Source organism: Choristoneura fumiferana, chromosome 10 (assembly GCF_025370935.1).
Source record: "Choristoneura fumiferana chromosome 10, NRCan_CFum_1, whole genome shotgun sequence".
NCBI classification, from domain to species: Eukaryota; Metazoa; Arthropoda; class Insecta; order Lepidoptera; family Tortricidae; genus Choristoneura; species Choristoneura fumiferana.
Genome location: NC_133481.1, coordinates 9,233,636 through 9,250,231, shown reverse-complemented (window position 1 = coordinate 9,250,231; position 16,596 = coordinate 9,233,636). Strand labels below are relative to the sequence as shown.

General features: G+C 36.5%; 1 protein-coding gene across 1 annotated transcript in view; it reads left to right on the top strand.

The window, feature by feature from the left end:
• Positions 1 to 207: 207 nt before the first annotated feature.
• Positions 208 to 16,596, top strand: part of LOC141432045 (gremlin-2-like) — a 32,864-nt gene continuing 16,475 nt past the window's right edge. The window contains exon 1 of the mRNA XM_074093413.1: positions 208 to 452. The gene's annotated coding sequence lies outside the window, so the exon portion shown is untranslated. The remainder of the gene's footprint in view (positions 453 to 16,596) is intronic.

Sequence of the window (16,596 nt, the reverse complement as noted above, 5' to 3'; positions counted from 1 at the left end):
AAACATTCGTATTATTCATACAAATATCTGCCCCGGCCGGGAATCGAACCCGGGACCTCAAGCTTCGTAGTCAGGTTCTCTAACCACTTGGTCATACGGTCGTCTAAAAATAATTAAATATAATTCAATAATAATTCAAACTTTTTTTCAAAATAGTTTACAAATGAACGATGGTGTCCGTAGTATTAGTACATACTTCGTTTTCGTATCACCCAAGACCTATACTGTCGGTTCTCATTCAGTTTGCCGCCAGACATTCGGCACAGATCTCCGAAGTGCCCAGGATAGTCTGCAGTCCATCCATTGCCTAAAGCGGTCGTGTCTCCCGTGGGAACGCGAATACCTTACGCCGAATAAGATAGAAAGTTAATAAAGTACTTTGACAAAAGTTATATGCAAGAGCGACAATGTGGTTTGTTCTGGCACTTGGCTGTTGGATATGATTGTTGAAGGTAAGAATTTGATTGTTCTGTAAAGTTTTAGGTAGAGTTTTATTAAAGTTTGACTTTAGTGTTGCATTCAGTAATAAATCTTACCAGGTTTGTGACAATAGCCGAGAATTAAATTGGTATTAGTTTTATTCCTTACTAGCCGTTGCCCGCGACTCCGTCCGCGCAGAATCCTTTTATCGCTATCCCGCGGGAACTATTCAATTTTCCGAGATAAAGACTATCCTACATCCTTCTCCGGGACTCAATATATCTGTACCTATACCGAATTTCATCTAAATCGGTTCAGTGCTTCAGATGTGATGAAGTAATAAACAAACAAACTTACAAACTGATTAACTTTTTTTCACTGAAAACAAGGCAAAGACAATATTTCGTAGATATATCATAGTAAAGAACAATGTAAAGTTCGTCAACAATCCTGGATTAAGAACTAAAAATTACTAAAATAAAATTCCGGCTGGTCGTCGAGTACCTAGGTAAATATTATCATAATATTTACATCTAAACTACGATTTTTAATTTTAGATCGAAACTTAAAATAAATCAAGTTACAATAATATTTATAATTACTTACTTAAAGACTCTCCACGATAAAATCCGGGCATGCCTGATCTGGTGTATCTTTGTAATTAAATGAAATGCCAATTTTCAAGCAGCACTTTTTTGTAATAGTTAGTGGTTATGAAACTACATAATAAAAATACAATCACAATAAAATGTTATAGCGTCTGTGAGTTTTAGCTTTATGTATTTCACTGTGCCTAAATTGCTCTGTACAACGTTTTTTGTATTTATATTTTGTATTGTACTTATTTATATTTTCACAAGCTGTTTTACGCTCATTAGAATATTATTTTTTCAATAAAAATCATGATGTAAATGTTTTCTACTTGAGGGAGTCGGGAAAACTTTATAATCCAAGCACCAGAAGTAGTTTTTTTATGGGAGGCATTTTTCTGTCAAAAAGGCAAATTCACCAAAGTTATAACACTTCCAAACTACCTTAATCTGAAGTCAATTCGAAAAATTTATTAACTGTCGTGAAAAGACAATGTTGTAAGCTATAAAGTGGATAGTCCAATTTAAATATATATATAAACTTTACATAAAAACCAAGAAAAGACCGTCAGAAGACGCTGTACAAAATAATTTAGGCACAGTCTAATTATAAAGCTAAAACTCACAGACGCCCTAACTTTTTATTATGATTACATTTTTATTATGCAGTTTCATAACCACTAATTACTTAAAAAAGTGCTGCTTGAAAATTAACATTCATTACAAAGATACACCAGATCAGGCATGCTCGGATTTTATCGTGGACAATCTTTAATACTGTACTTGTAATCAATTTAATTGTTTTCTCAGAAATAAAATGTGTTAATATACTGTTAGTTATTTTGTGTTGTACAAAAGTGTGTAGCTACTTTTGATGCTGACCCTACCTACTTTGAGCTTACAAGCTTGTCCGCGAGTATCCGCGACTTCGATTTGTCATCTTTGTTGATAAGATAAAAACAGACTTTAAGAATAAATTAACATATTCGCTATAGTTTTTTGATCCTTAAACTTGATGTGGACGAAGACATACTTACATGTACCATCAGCCAAATAAGTGGTCTATTATGTCGCTAAAGTCAAACTTTCAAGTTGACAGGCACGTCTATTGGCATTATTGTTTTATGACATGCAAACGATTATCAACTTTAGGGTGGTTAACCACATATTTGGCTGATGATACCTAAAGCATAGACGCAGCCGGCATGCACGTATGGTCGCGTCGCGAGGTAGCCAGGTTGGAGGAGGAATCAAAAAAGTAATAAAACAGTGGAGGGACTAATAAGAGTGTAACCAACTAATCATGTATGTCGTGTGTACTAACAGCGCACAATCGTCTCGAACTACGTATTCGCGCTAAACGACCGTTACCAATTAAGAACGCATCAAACCATCTCAACAATTATCAAGGCGAAATCGTTTGCCGTGATTGTGCTATCCGAGATAACTCTAATTAGTACTTATGTTTATTGAAATGAGACAATAATAAGTAGTTGAAAGTTAAAAGATCATAAAGACACATTGTAAAGTGGCGCCAGGGAAGTTACGAGATTGTTTTACAGTCGTCTCGCGAGTGGCCCGAATAACAACTGCGTCATGACATACAATCTATACGGTCGCACTAAAATAGGCGGAAATGACTGGAAACTAGAATTATGTTATGTGGCACTATATTACACACCTAGGGTAGTTGACAAAAAGTTCGTATAGATCGCATGTATTTGAGGCACGAGCCTGGTTAAGTACCTACCTATTCGTTTAACGTCCGTTCGTTTTACCTTATTAATTTTGTAATTGTTAATTCTATTTCACTTCCTGGTGCGTCAGAGGTTATTTCCCATGATAAGTTAAGGAAAGAATACTTTAATTACACACTCTTCATAGACAGAAGGAAAAATGGAGCCGACAATTACGTAGGTTTTTTGATATACTTATCCGAACTAATTTATATATACCTACGCGTAATGCCAGAGTGAACGAATAAAGTAAGAAACATTTAACACAACTCTACATATGTTTCCCTAATAAATGACTCCTGGATCTAGGTATCTAATAGGAGTGATGCCAAGTCTATAGAATGTGTTGAAACTTAAAAGCAAAAAAAATATTTCTTTTAATTAGCCTGTAATGTCCCACTGCTGGGCAAATCAAGCTATTTTTAGATGCAAGCGCTTAATTGCAGAGGTGCATAGTCTAAATCAATGACGAACCAAATTGCAAGTCTATTACGCTATTACTGCTGTATCACTGACGTTACACTGAGGTATGCATTTCGCCTTGTGTTTTTATTTCTTGACATGACGAATGAGGAAGTGCTTAGATCAATTAACTCAGCTCATATTGATTTCTATTATTAATTATGAGGTAATGTACACACCCATAGCGCCAATGTGTCATGTACTTACCTATTGTTTTGTTGCATATGAAACATTAGTAACGTAGGTATTTATTATTATATTAATAATGGGGAAAAATTCTCAAATAAGGTTTTCGTGTCACTGTTATGTCACTAGATATCAATGACGTTGGTATGGTTAAAATGCTACTAAATATTAACAGTTTTACGAGCTTTTATTTAACTTGCAATGTATGTAGGTACCAATGTCAGTAAGTGCGTGTTAAATTTTGCAAGTCAAAGTTGACGCAATTGATTTGTCGAATTGATTTGAAATTAGCATACTTATGTAATCTGGTGACAATACGATAATCTGATAGTGAGCTTGGGCTCAGCCAGGATAATCTCTGAAAGACGGAGCTCCTCAACGGTTAATGGCATCGACGTATTTGGTACGAAAATTTTGGATGACAATGATAGCGAAATCAGCAGGAGAAGCATGTATTAAAAACTTATTACTATTAGCACTTTACTTTAAAAAACAATATTTTTTTACTGACCTGTCTCTGTTTGGGGTCGTATGTTCAATCCCGGTTAGTAATTACCAACTGAATAATCAGACAGATCAATGTAGTAGGTATTAGGACCCTGTCAGCTGGTTGTAATAAATTTGTCTTAAACTAGCCTGTAATAAAGTTATACAACACACCTACTCTTGTCACTTGTATAGCGAAGTCACGAATATTGTGACGCGGTACATAAAACTCACGAATAAAATAAGATCTTACTGAACACGAACCTTGTTACTATTCGCAGTTACGTCTTTTTAACTTCGATACGTATATTAATACATAGCCAGTGCTGTCCACGATAGTTACTTTATAAATGAAAAGGCGTAAATAAACAATTGCAATAAGATGTATATTCTTGAGCTATAACGTCACAAATTGTGGGATAATAAGTTAGGATTTATCCCCATTAGTTCTTAGTTCATTTGGTAATCTTTTTCGAAATAAATGAACTAGCATAGTTAGGGTACATGGGCACCACAGAAAGGGTTTAAATTGAAATAACCCATTCTTACAGTTTTTTTGGGCGTTACTGAAGTCAAAACATTTAATACAGAGCAGATGTTGGCTGACTTTTGCTCGCTGTTGACTTTAAGTATGTAAGTTTTTTATTTGCATTAATGTGGATCTTAATACAATTAGAAAAAATATTTGTTAAAAAAGTGAATATAAAGGTATCCGCCAAACAATAAATAAGCTATTTCCGTTGTGACCAGCTTTGACGTGGGAATAATCCGGATGACAATAATTTGACCCTAAAAAACTTATTTGGTATGGACGTCACAACGAAATATTTTTCCTAATTGACTAAAGATATCATTTGACCTGTCCAAAACTCAGCAAAGCTATACCATGATTACTAAGCAATGGATATACATACTTATATGTAGATTGAAATAAAGTCTATTTAATATACAGAACATCCTTGACAGCAAAACATTCGTATTCATCACAATAAGTGACTGTCCTTCACAAAATTTCAATCTTAGACCTCCAATAGTAAGGGTCACTGACTACTAGATCCGGCCGGTCAACTAAACAAAGTCGGTTATCTACGAAGAACAAGCGTAAATTGCAACGATGACGCGCGTCGCACTAATTACAGCGATTGACTTGTTAATATCCAGACGCCGAATCTAGCGCTTGCAGTAACCGAATACACCCGCGATCTCGCATTGGTTTATTGATTTATATTATTGACTTGATTCAAATCTGCCAATTAGTTGCCCACTAACGCGTGCTAATAGCCGCCTGCTTACTACCTATTTGCTGCATTCGCAACTGACATGTTTACTAGCAAACGTAACGCACGATTGACAGTATTGACACTAACGGAAGATATCTATTCCTGATCAAGTTTTTAAACAATACCTATACGCCTATACCATGTGTTGAAAATGGTGGCAGGAACATATCAGGTCCTTACACAAATCTAGGTCCGTCTAGATCGATTACTACCACCATTTTATTTACTCGCCAGCAGTAGTGCTTGCGCAGTTGTGTGTGATGCATGGAGTGACACAGACGGTTAATTACAGGCGTAAGAGGTATTCTACCTTAGCTTAGCTTAGAGTGGCCACAAATGATGGTCTTTACTTACCATCAGATGGCCTACTTGTTCATTTGCAACTTTACGACATACTAGATTTTGGCCGCGGCTTCACCCGCGTGGCATTCGGTTATCGCGCGCTGTTCCCTCGGGAACTGTACATTTTTCCGGGATTAAAAGTAGTTTATGACACTCTCTGGCCCATAAACTATCTCCATGCCAAAAATCACGTCGATTCGTCGCCCCGTTTCAACGTGAAAGAAGGAAAAACTTATAATAATAATAATAAGCCATTTATTTCGGACAGAATCCATAGAGGTGTTAGTAGGTTGGTACAATCAAGACAAACATGAACTTAAAATAATACAAATATAAAAATAGTATGGATATTATATATAGCACATTTTTATAATATTAGTATGGATATTGATGTTTTTGAAGTCTTATTTATTACTTCAAGACTTCATTTGTCACCCAATCGCATTTTGCAGGTGGTAGGACCTTGTGCAAGGTCCGCACGGATTGCTACCACCATCTTGCTCGCTAATCCTGCCGTGAAGCAGCAGTGCTTGCACTGTTGTGTTTCGGCGTGGAGAGTAAGACAGCCGGTGAAATTACTGGCACTTGAGGTATCCCATCTTAGGCCTCTAGGTTGGCAACGCATCTGCAATACCCTGGTGTTGCAGATGTTTATGGGTGGTGATGATTTCTTACCATCAGGAGACCCACTTGCTCGTTTGCCATCCAGTCGAATAAAAAAAAAAATCGCGGACGGAGCTACAGATGGTCTATACGTGTAAAATTTTCTACAACAAAAAGAACATTATTCATAGACGCTTACTAAATACGTACGTAACAATCAAAGAATTCATACAATTTAGCTCTATTATGTTCCATTAGACTAAAACATATGAATTCCCCTTAGTCACCACGTTGGGTAAATCTTCCATGTAGTGATTTGTATCGCCGTTCTGTCTATCAAGTAGCACACAAATAAATTTGTGTTGCACCGCCCATTTGTATCTACTCTACCCAAATTATCATCATCATAAAAGATACCTACTCTTGTCGGCGGAGTGATTGCCACTTATCCCTTTCTTCCGCCAGTCGATAGTCTTCTCGATATGACATGGTGCCAACGGTCTTTAACTTCTAGTGACTGAAGCAGTCCAGGGAAGTAATCAATAGGTATTAAATAGCTTTTTCGCTTTAAAACTGCATAGTTTTAATAAAAGAAAATTGCCATTGATTTTAGCTTAGAAGACGACAAGAGAAACCGAGCCTGGAAACTGTGACTAAGTCGCCATAGTTTTTTTTTGTACGTGTGCAGGAAAAACGCAGAGGTGCGAATACGGGCTCCTTGGGTACCTTTATCCTTTGCTGAAAGGGAATGGCCCAAACCACTGCCTTTTCGGGTCACTGCTGGTCTGAACATTAGGGTTTTGCTAGCACAAATCTCTCCTCTTCTTATTAGTCGTCACACTCTTGGCAGAGCGGTCGTGGTCGTCACATCAGGGGTGGTGGCAAGCTTTACAATACGTCGCCATTCCTCCCGCACTGCAGCCCTTCTCGAACACTCGTGGAGTGGACCGTTGAGTGCAGCTTTAACTTGGTCCGTCCAATGCATGGGTGATCTGCCGCGTGCTCTCGTGCCTTCAACCTTTCCTTGAACCACAAGCCTTTCCACAGATGTGTCCTCTCGACGTCTGATATGGCCAAAGAAAGTGAGAATGCGACATTGGACGATGGAAGATGCCGAGTTCTTGGAGGATTGCGATGTTGGTTCGGAATTGCGTCCAGGATATGCCAAGCATTCTACTCCAGCACCACATTTCTAAAACGTCTATCTTTTTCTTTTCGCTTTCTCGTAACGTCCACGTCTCAGCACCGTAGAGAAATATGGGAAACACCAATGCCCTGACAAGTCGCATTTTAGTGGCTTTTGTGATATTTCTGTTTTTCCATATTTTTCGGAGCCGATCCATGGCGGACCTGGTGATAGCCATGCGCCGCTTGATCTCGTCCGCGCATCCACCGCTGCTTGATATCAACGCCCCAAGGTAAACAGGCTATTATCCCAGCGGATCGCACCTTGTTTCCCACTGGATAATTGCGGCATCAGCATCATGGGAAACTTGCCACAGTGCAGAATCTTTCTGGACGGGGTGTTCTTTTTATAATTTTTATTTTTATAGTAACATATTGATATATTTAGTTAAGGTTTCTTAGGTAAGTTTTCTTTGTCTTCTTATTATTATTATTTTATTTAATTTAATCTATACTTAATAATAAATTCTAACTTTTATTAATTGTTCTACTAATTCATCAATAAAGTGTTTCTTTACAAACATATCTTATGATAAATCATCGTTTAAAAAATGTCCGTTACCCAAACAAGTCTTTTTTCAAAATAGTTATTTTACAAAACATCAGTAATATACATGATTATTTGATAAACTATTTACATAACATGTCTAAATTGGTAGGGTTAGGATAGATTGTTAGTTCTCGTGGCTCGTTTTTGTTTCGCATTCCTTGAGGTCGCAGTTCTAACCTAAACTACTGTACAGGCAGCAGTTCGTTTTTTCTTAGGGTCGCAGTTCTAACCTAACCAACCTAACCAATTTTACTGGCAGAAGTTAGTTTTTCTCAGGGTCTTCAGCTCTAACCTAACCTAACCTATTTCGTAACCAAGTTAACCTGAGCTACAGCCACCTCTAATTATTCTTAATAAAGTGTATACCAAATGATGCATTTTATTAAACGTTTTTTGCTAAATATCGATTTGATAAACGAGGTTTTGCCAAATGACGAAAATGTGGTGTTATAAAACGATTAATTTGTGAAACAAAAGTTCGCGAAACGTAGTTTGATATGAATATTTATTGCCAAATGATTGGATACCGCCGCACAGTGCCATACAGTGGTGGAATTGCAGCTTTACGAGGGTTGTCTTGCTCGTATACTAGCAATTGTTTCACAAACTTTGAGCATGTGTTTGTATTTCACTCGTATTTCACTCATATAATTTTTTATGGAACCCTACTATCAGAAACATGGAAGTACCTACGTGACTGTCGTCTATCGCTCACCATCTAAAGTTGACTTCAATGGACCGGGCCGCCGTGAGTTTTTGTCCGGTGAAGTCATAAGCGATAATACCTACCACGATGGCCATGTGACGCAGGGTAACACCCCGCATTGCAATCGGAAAAAGTTACGGAAAATTTCAATTTACTAACATGGCAGGTGATTTTGTTCCATATTTCAGGCATTCAAATTAGGCTATATTTGCAAGCTTAACGGATGACTAGGTAGGTACCTTTTACAATAGTAGTACGTTCTCGTACGTCAGTCGCCAACTATGGTACACAATCAGAAACCCATAGAACTTAATAATAACTGGAGTATACAATGTCACGCGTGGTATAAGCGCGAGGTTCTTGTAAATGTGGCTAAAAAGCCAAATAAAAATTTATTGTTCCAACGCAGTATCATGATGATGAGTTTATAACAAAGTTTATAGCTCAGTGAGTAGGTACCTTTAATAACCTATGAGAAACACAATGATTAAAAACGCGTGCGCATTAATAACAGGACAGGCTGCAGATGTAGGTTCTCAAAGAAAATTCAAACGATGGCTTATCTAGTATTCTTATTACTAGCCTTTATTTACAAGCTTTTAATTAGTTTCACGTGTCCCGTTGTCTGTCTGTCTGTCTGTCTGTAATCAAATCGTGCCAGATTGACTTGAAATTAGGAATACTTATGTAGATCGCGTGACAACACTATAATCTAGTAGTGACATCCTGGTAGTACAGCCAGGATCGTCTCCTCAGGATGGAACTCTTCAACGGTTAATGGCATCGACTTGAAATTTGGTACCTATGCAAATGTAGTTTGGGTGACAATACAAGTACAGTCAACAAAAAGTACAGTCAGCAAAAAATCTTGTTTTAAAAATGTAAGTTTAAACAAAAACTTATTACAAGTTTTTGTTTATTTTCACCTGTACTTAGTGTTCAGATCTTAGAAGTCCAATTTGATCCACTTGCAGTGGTCAGATTGATGTGAAATTTAGTATACTCAGTTATGTAAGTCTGGTGACAGTGAAAATAATCTGGTACAGTGAAACTATCTCATGATAAAGCGGAAAGGTAGCCACGGTATCTAATCTTAAGGGGCTATTTCACCATCCATTGATTAGTGTTAACGTGGTGGTAACTGAAGGTTAAATGTGATTCCGTCTCTATATCTTTTGTTCGAATAGACGGAGACGGCATCACATTTAACCATCAGTTAACACTAATCAATGGATGGTGAAACAGCCCCTAAATCTACTAGAGCGGTGGCGCGCCAGTGCGCGTGTTGCAGCAGCCGCCGAGTCGCATTGATCCCAGATGAAGGGTTACGGATTAGCCCGAAACATGTTGAGCTAAACTCGATTGCAGAGGTGACTTATCCGATATATTATCATTTAATATGACTTACCTATATATACTTAGTACATATATTCTATGTTCAGTATTACCCTAATTTGGTAATTTACTATCATAATAGGCGGTCATAATTATTTATAAATATAAAAAAATATAATAATATATTTTAAAAGCTTGCGGCACTACCCATTCCGGGATAGAATTAAGCTACTTGTTATACTTCTGTAAATCCGAATCTTCTTTGACAGAAACACAAATATTGATTGACATAGGAATGGACACGACTTACGACATTTACATTAGACAAAGGATTTAATAAAGAATCACGTTCTAAAGTCCTCGCCGGTCCAAATCAGTAGATGACATCACCATAGTTTTTCACCATAAATGACGACATTACACGTGGCCCAATTAAAAAGAGAGCATACTTTTTGCCCCGTGACAAAAAGTAATTCACCTCATTCGGTGACGACCACCCATGGAAACATTACGTAAGTTTTAGCCAGAGAGGAAGTAAGCCCATAAAAAGAGCGATTCAAATTGTAACCATAATTCATTTGCATAATTAAATTATCTTTTAGTTAGAGGAAAATGTTAACGAGTACGCAGGGCATAATTCTTACTTCTGTGTAAAAAGGTTCAGTATCAAGCAGTGAGATGTATGCTATGTAGATAATACGATGAAACCGTAGGTTAAGATAAGACCGATAAAGTAGATTCGATGACTGACAATAATTAGAAGCTCAAAGAGCTACTTACTTAGAAATTAAGAAGTCTACTTTTACTTTGAAATTAAGAAGGCTGTGTAGTGTCGTTAATTATAAACGGCACTACCGATATGCGGCTGGTAGTGTCCTTGCCAAAAAAGGATAAACATCCCGGCACTTTGATGAACAGGAAACGTTAAAAATACTTAAGGACTACCAAATTATTGCAAATTATACATGCAACATAAAGAAAGTACTTATTGGTGATTTCGAGGACCCCTGTGTCTTTACAGCAAATTAAAAAGAAATAGCTAATCTTAAAACCGATTGAGCCATTTATTTAATTCTAATTGCTTTGAAATTATAAATCTACTACATTCCAAGGATTTATAACTTGCTAAGCTGCGTGTTTGGAAAATTTATTCGTTGTTTAATTGAGGTACGGGTGGGACAACCTACATAAATACTGTCAATTTATGTGTTAGTACACCTGCGACATAGTACTAAAGTAACAGTTTGTATTTTACCAGTATATGTACTTCAAAACATTTTAGTTTTACTCCTTGAGCTTTATTGGTGGTACTACGAGGTATAAGGGTTATTTTGGTCCGTATCAATAGTAATAAATTAAACAGTATATAAATAAATAATAAAATCATGAAACTTTCCATAAAGAGAGGCTTAATAGAACAAGGGAAATATTTCAAAAATCTTTAATTTTTAGGCTATATAAAATATACATACCAGCCGTAAGCTGCAGTTAGTTACGTAAACTATTATTAGGTTAAAGCACAAAGATCCCATCCCCATAACTACAGTACATTCTAGACTCCCAAAAATTATATCGGTGTCGTAATTTTACATCTCTAAACTTAACTCTTGAGAATTTGCAATTTTTCATGAGAATACCGTCCAACCCTTTTAGCGTGAATGAGTGCTTAGAAAGCACACTCATCGTACACTCCCAAACTTTCGCATTTATAATAGTCGTAGGATGGATTAGTACGAATAACTAATTGCGAAAGTAATGAGCGTATAAAAAATACGTGTTCGTTTTTTTCAATTTTGTACTGTTCATTTTGTAGTTTTGAAGTCGCGGGTTCACGGTGGATGCAAGCCGCTTGTAACCGAGGCAACTAAAGGTCTATGGGGGAGGCCTATATACAACAGTAGACTTCCTACGGCTGGTAGGTTCACAAACTCCGAGCTTGAAGTAAACGTCGTATTCAATCATAACAGAAAGACAGATAAATCGATACATGATCTCATTGCCGTTATCTGCGTCGGTTATCTATTCGCCACAATGTGACTCGAGGCAGACACGGCCAGATAATCGGCACAAACCAATCACAATCAGTCATCCTGCTCCGATCCAGCCTCAATGAGTTCAATAGCGTGAGTCTAGGTTACGTCAGACGGCCGTGTCAAAGACCTAGATGTATCACAAGTGGCTATTTTATTATAAACTTCAGTTTAAATTTCGGGAAAGGATGCCCCATCCACTTTGTGATAATCTAGCCAATGTCTTCTACATGCACTGCCAATACATTTTTGTCTCAGCATTATAAATACCTAATTTATTGATTCAGGCGTTAGGTACTTTTCGGAGGTCCATTCCATATCACCCAAAAATAGATAATTATCTTGGATGTTGGACATAATCTTCGTTTTGTCCATGTTAACTTTTAAAACCAACTTGTTCAGTGGCTCTACTAAGATCATAGAGAATTGTGAAGCCATAATTAAACAGAGACAGACTGACCGACACACAGAGAGACGACAATTCATGAAAGGGTGCTACATTGAAAATCAGCGCTGCGATTTGCCATAAAGGTTGTGATAATACTCGTAGTAACGTGTAATATTAATTCTGCGGTAAAAAATTTTTTTGTAACGACGTTATAAATATTGCTACATGTTGTATTGGTCGTATTTTTTTTTGTTATAAGTACCTGCTGTAAAATATGTTAGGTTTTAAGTATTTTTTTCAGAAAAATACCAAGAAAAGAGGAACAATCATCGCCCTCATTGCCGGGAAATCATGTCGGTAAGATTAATACTCTGGGAGGAAAACCTATTAAAGCAATCATTATCCTGATAAACTAAAGTGCTGAGATAATAAAACGGCAAGATTTTTTTTGTAGCATTAGGTATTATCCTAACCTAATAGTTCTGCTAAATTCTATTGAATTTAGGCGAGTAAAAATTGATTCCTCCAAACGGGCTTTTTACCCACAAATTCTACGCCCATATGGTTCAGATGCATCTGACACGATTTCAGAGCAAAGCGGTGGCATAATGCGTCAATTATTATTGACCATTTTTAAATAAACTTTTATTTGTGGCTATTTTCGAACCAAAACGCAAGCAACGCCTTCAAAATGCGTCATATCCAGTTTTAGAACGAGATCTGTGTTACGATAAAATCTGCACAAACCACGCCTTCAAGGCACGCGCTACGCGGCCCTGTTTCCTTGCAACTGAACACCCAAACATCGAATGCACTATATTTGTCTATTAGTTTCTTATTATCACGTGGCAAATAAATATGCTGCTTGCCTGATACCATCGTATATAACCAATCGAGTGGTCTGGACACCCAATTCGGAAAGTCATTAGTAATTTGTCACTGGTAACCATTATGATGACATACTTACCTACTAACAATAGTTTTTTCATGATATTTCGTTTTCCTGTAGTAGTTAAGTACATATTACATTTATTTTCATAAAAAAAGAATTTTATTCACTATGACATACGATGAACTAACTGTTGCCCGCGACTCCGTCTGTGTAGATTTCGCTTATCGCTATATTTCTGGGATAAAAAATAGCCTATGTTCTTCTTCGGAACTCCAACTATCTCCATACCAAATTTCGTTTAAATCGGTTCAGTGGTTAAAGCTTGAAAAGGTAACAGACAAACAGAGATACTTTCACATTTATAATATTGGTACCTATATCGGGATAACTTATTGGTAGTATATAAATGCTTGCCCAATTTATGAGCGCTTTTAGACGCGCTTTGTCTTTGTGAATTTTTGTTCAGTTTAAAAAAAAATACATGTGCATTTTTCTAATCTAAGTGATGAACCAGTTATAATATTGTTTTTTTTTTACCCAGGACTTCCCCGTAGACGAAGACAGACTACAAATCTTACGGGCCGATGACATCTGCTAAATTTCACAGTGTACTGAGCTTGTACTCGTACTGAGTTTTGTGCTATGACGTATCTTTGGTACTTATGTCCAGTGTCGAGGAGAGTTTGATTTTATACACTGTATTTTTTCATTCCCGTTAACCTGTCAAATTGAAATAAAAAAAAATATTGTAAAATTCACAAACTTCACTAGTAATATTAACGTGATACATAAAGAGATTCATCAAATTTTTATTCTTGATTATCTTTTAATCAGTAGGAGTAGTGCCACTAGTGTCTTATAGTTAATCATGTAAATGCTTTACCATTTATATAGCTGTCCCCCACCCCCAAAAAAACACTTAGGCGCTTGGAATTTTCTGTTTAGACGTCTAGATATTTTATGCTATTAGCAAAATACCAATTTGGTTCCTGGGCCACTCTGGAACCTTACCTTAATTAATAGTTTTATTTATTTGTGACAATTCTTATTAAATAACATAGGCATAATAATAAACGAATATGTCATAATGACAAGGTTCTACGGCGGCCTAGGAATCAAGTTGATTGACTATATAACTTGATAACACTTTCAATTTGCTATGTTTATTAAACGCCGCGAACTAAATCAACACGCTTCGTCAATTCAGTGGATGTTAAGCCAAGATTGTCGATAATTCATATTTGATTCAGTATCGGATGAATACGGATACCACTTGTGCTCACGTATCGCCATTATGTTCTATACGATGACTCACTGTGTTTATCAGTGGCTTTGGAGCAAATAGCGTCTGTCGGGTTGATGGACAGGAAATAGTGAGCGAAAAGGCCGTTGGTACATTTTCATTGATTTCTTCTATGGAAACATCTCTCTCTGTCTTGGGTCGGTCCCTCATGTCTGAGGAACTCCTTCAGCAGCTTATTAAAATTATCAATATGTACAAGATATTAAGAAATACGACAAAATGAAAAGAATCCCCAAGACCTGAGTGAATAGACTATTACTGATGCAATGAGATAGGTACACCTTTGGCTTTACCTGCACTTTTCAGCAGGTGTGATAAGGGTCAACCACGGTCAGTTTTACGTAAACAAATGACTTCAATTTCATAATCTGAGGACTCGTCGTGATGCATGTATTTATTGGCTACTAGTAGAGAAATAAAAAAAACAAATTGGAGTTAATTATGTGTTTAATGAAACTAGTAACGCAGTACCTACCTATTTGTAGAAGAAAAACAAGTTTGGTAGTTAGAAAGGTTCGAAAAGGTTTGATCGTTTGTAGCTCTCATATCATAACAATATGAGAAAGCAAGACAAAAACAATGGATGCGCACTTGGTTTGTTTACCATACAAGTAACATTCCATCAATTGCATTAATATGTAGAAGAATGTCACATGTCTATTATTTGTTATGCTAAACTGCTTCAAGTAAACATTAAAAGTCGTCGTTAATGACATCCCTCAGTGGTAACGCCTCGGCGAACCGCACAAATTACGGCTCTAATTCAATGTTGTTCGAATGAGAATTGTTTAGGAATTAATGTAAACGACGGCAGTCGCTAATTATGCTGATTTTATGACTCCTATACGCCTGAGCGCGCTATAGTGACAACTTTAAGCGGCATAAACGTGCGTTGCGGTTGTAGGTACGTCGAGTTTGATTTACGTCTTAATAAGTTAATAGCAATAAATCAATCTAGAAGTGTTGATTATACATTTGACTGAACAAAATTGGTTTAATTAGATAATAGTAAGGAAGAATGCTAGTTGTTTACTATTAATATGTTGCTAAAGCCTTCCTTGGCTTCTTAATAGGACCTAAGTAGATACTCAGGTGAGATAATATTTATTCTTCTTTAGATGCACAGTCAAATCCGTTTAGATTAGACCGACTTTAAATGAACCGTCAGGTTACATAATTTAAGACAATAGTAATTTTAAACCAGTAACAATAACAAAGACCTCTACAAATCTTTATAATATCCGGCAAGCAGGTACAGTCGACTAAAAATAAACGATAAAGCCAAAGTTAAGGTCGTGTACACATATTTTTGTAACTTTGACCGTATCGATTTCGATATCTTTGTAGTTGACTGTACGTCGTTCTAACTGTTGTAGCTATATACAGTTTCGACTGTATTTTTTCTTGTAACGCGAAACGTAACCTTAAATATTAACTTGTGTCATTTATTTCCCTTTTATTAAAATTATTGTAACTTAATATTAATATACATACACACATTATTAAATTAATTTAGGTAGTTTACGTTCTAAAAAAGACAGTTATATAAAACTCTATCGATTTGCACCTTCAAATAACAAAATGATTACAAAATATTAATGACCAAAATTACTTAATACAGCAGGGCTACTAGGTACGTAACACGAAACTCGAAGTTCGTATTGTACCGTCCCTCTCGCCCTCGTATTAAATAGTATAAGTGTCAGAGGGACCGCACGACATGAACTTCGAGTTTCGAGTTTCGTAGTAGCTCTGCAGATATTTGCGTTTTACGCACCACATATAGTATAATTAAAACCAAATAAAAGTAGGTAGGTACCTAAATGGTTTATTAAAAATAGTACAACGATGACGACAATAATGAGTCCACGGGAAATACATTGCTCTCATCATTTTGTATAGTCACCGTAGCACTATCTCAGGTTTCTCCACGTTTACAAGTAAATATTAAGAAAAATTAACCGCTTAGTTTATTTAATAAAAAAAATGCGATAAATAATTAAACCGCCGAAAAAACTAAAAAGTACTACTAAGTTTACTAAGTAAGTACTAAGTTTGAAGTCCGTGCCTCAACACGAGCCAGGAGGAGTGATACAAGAGCC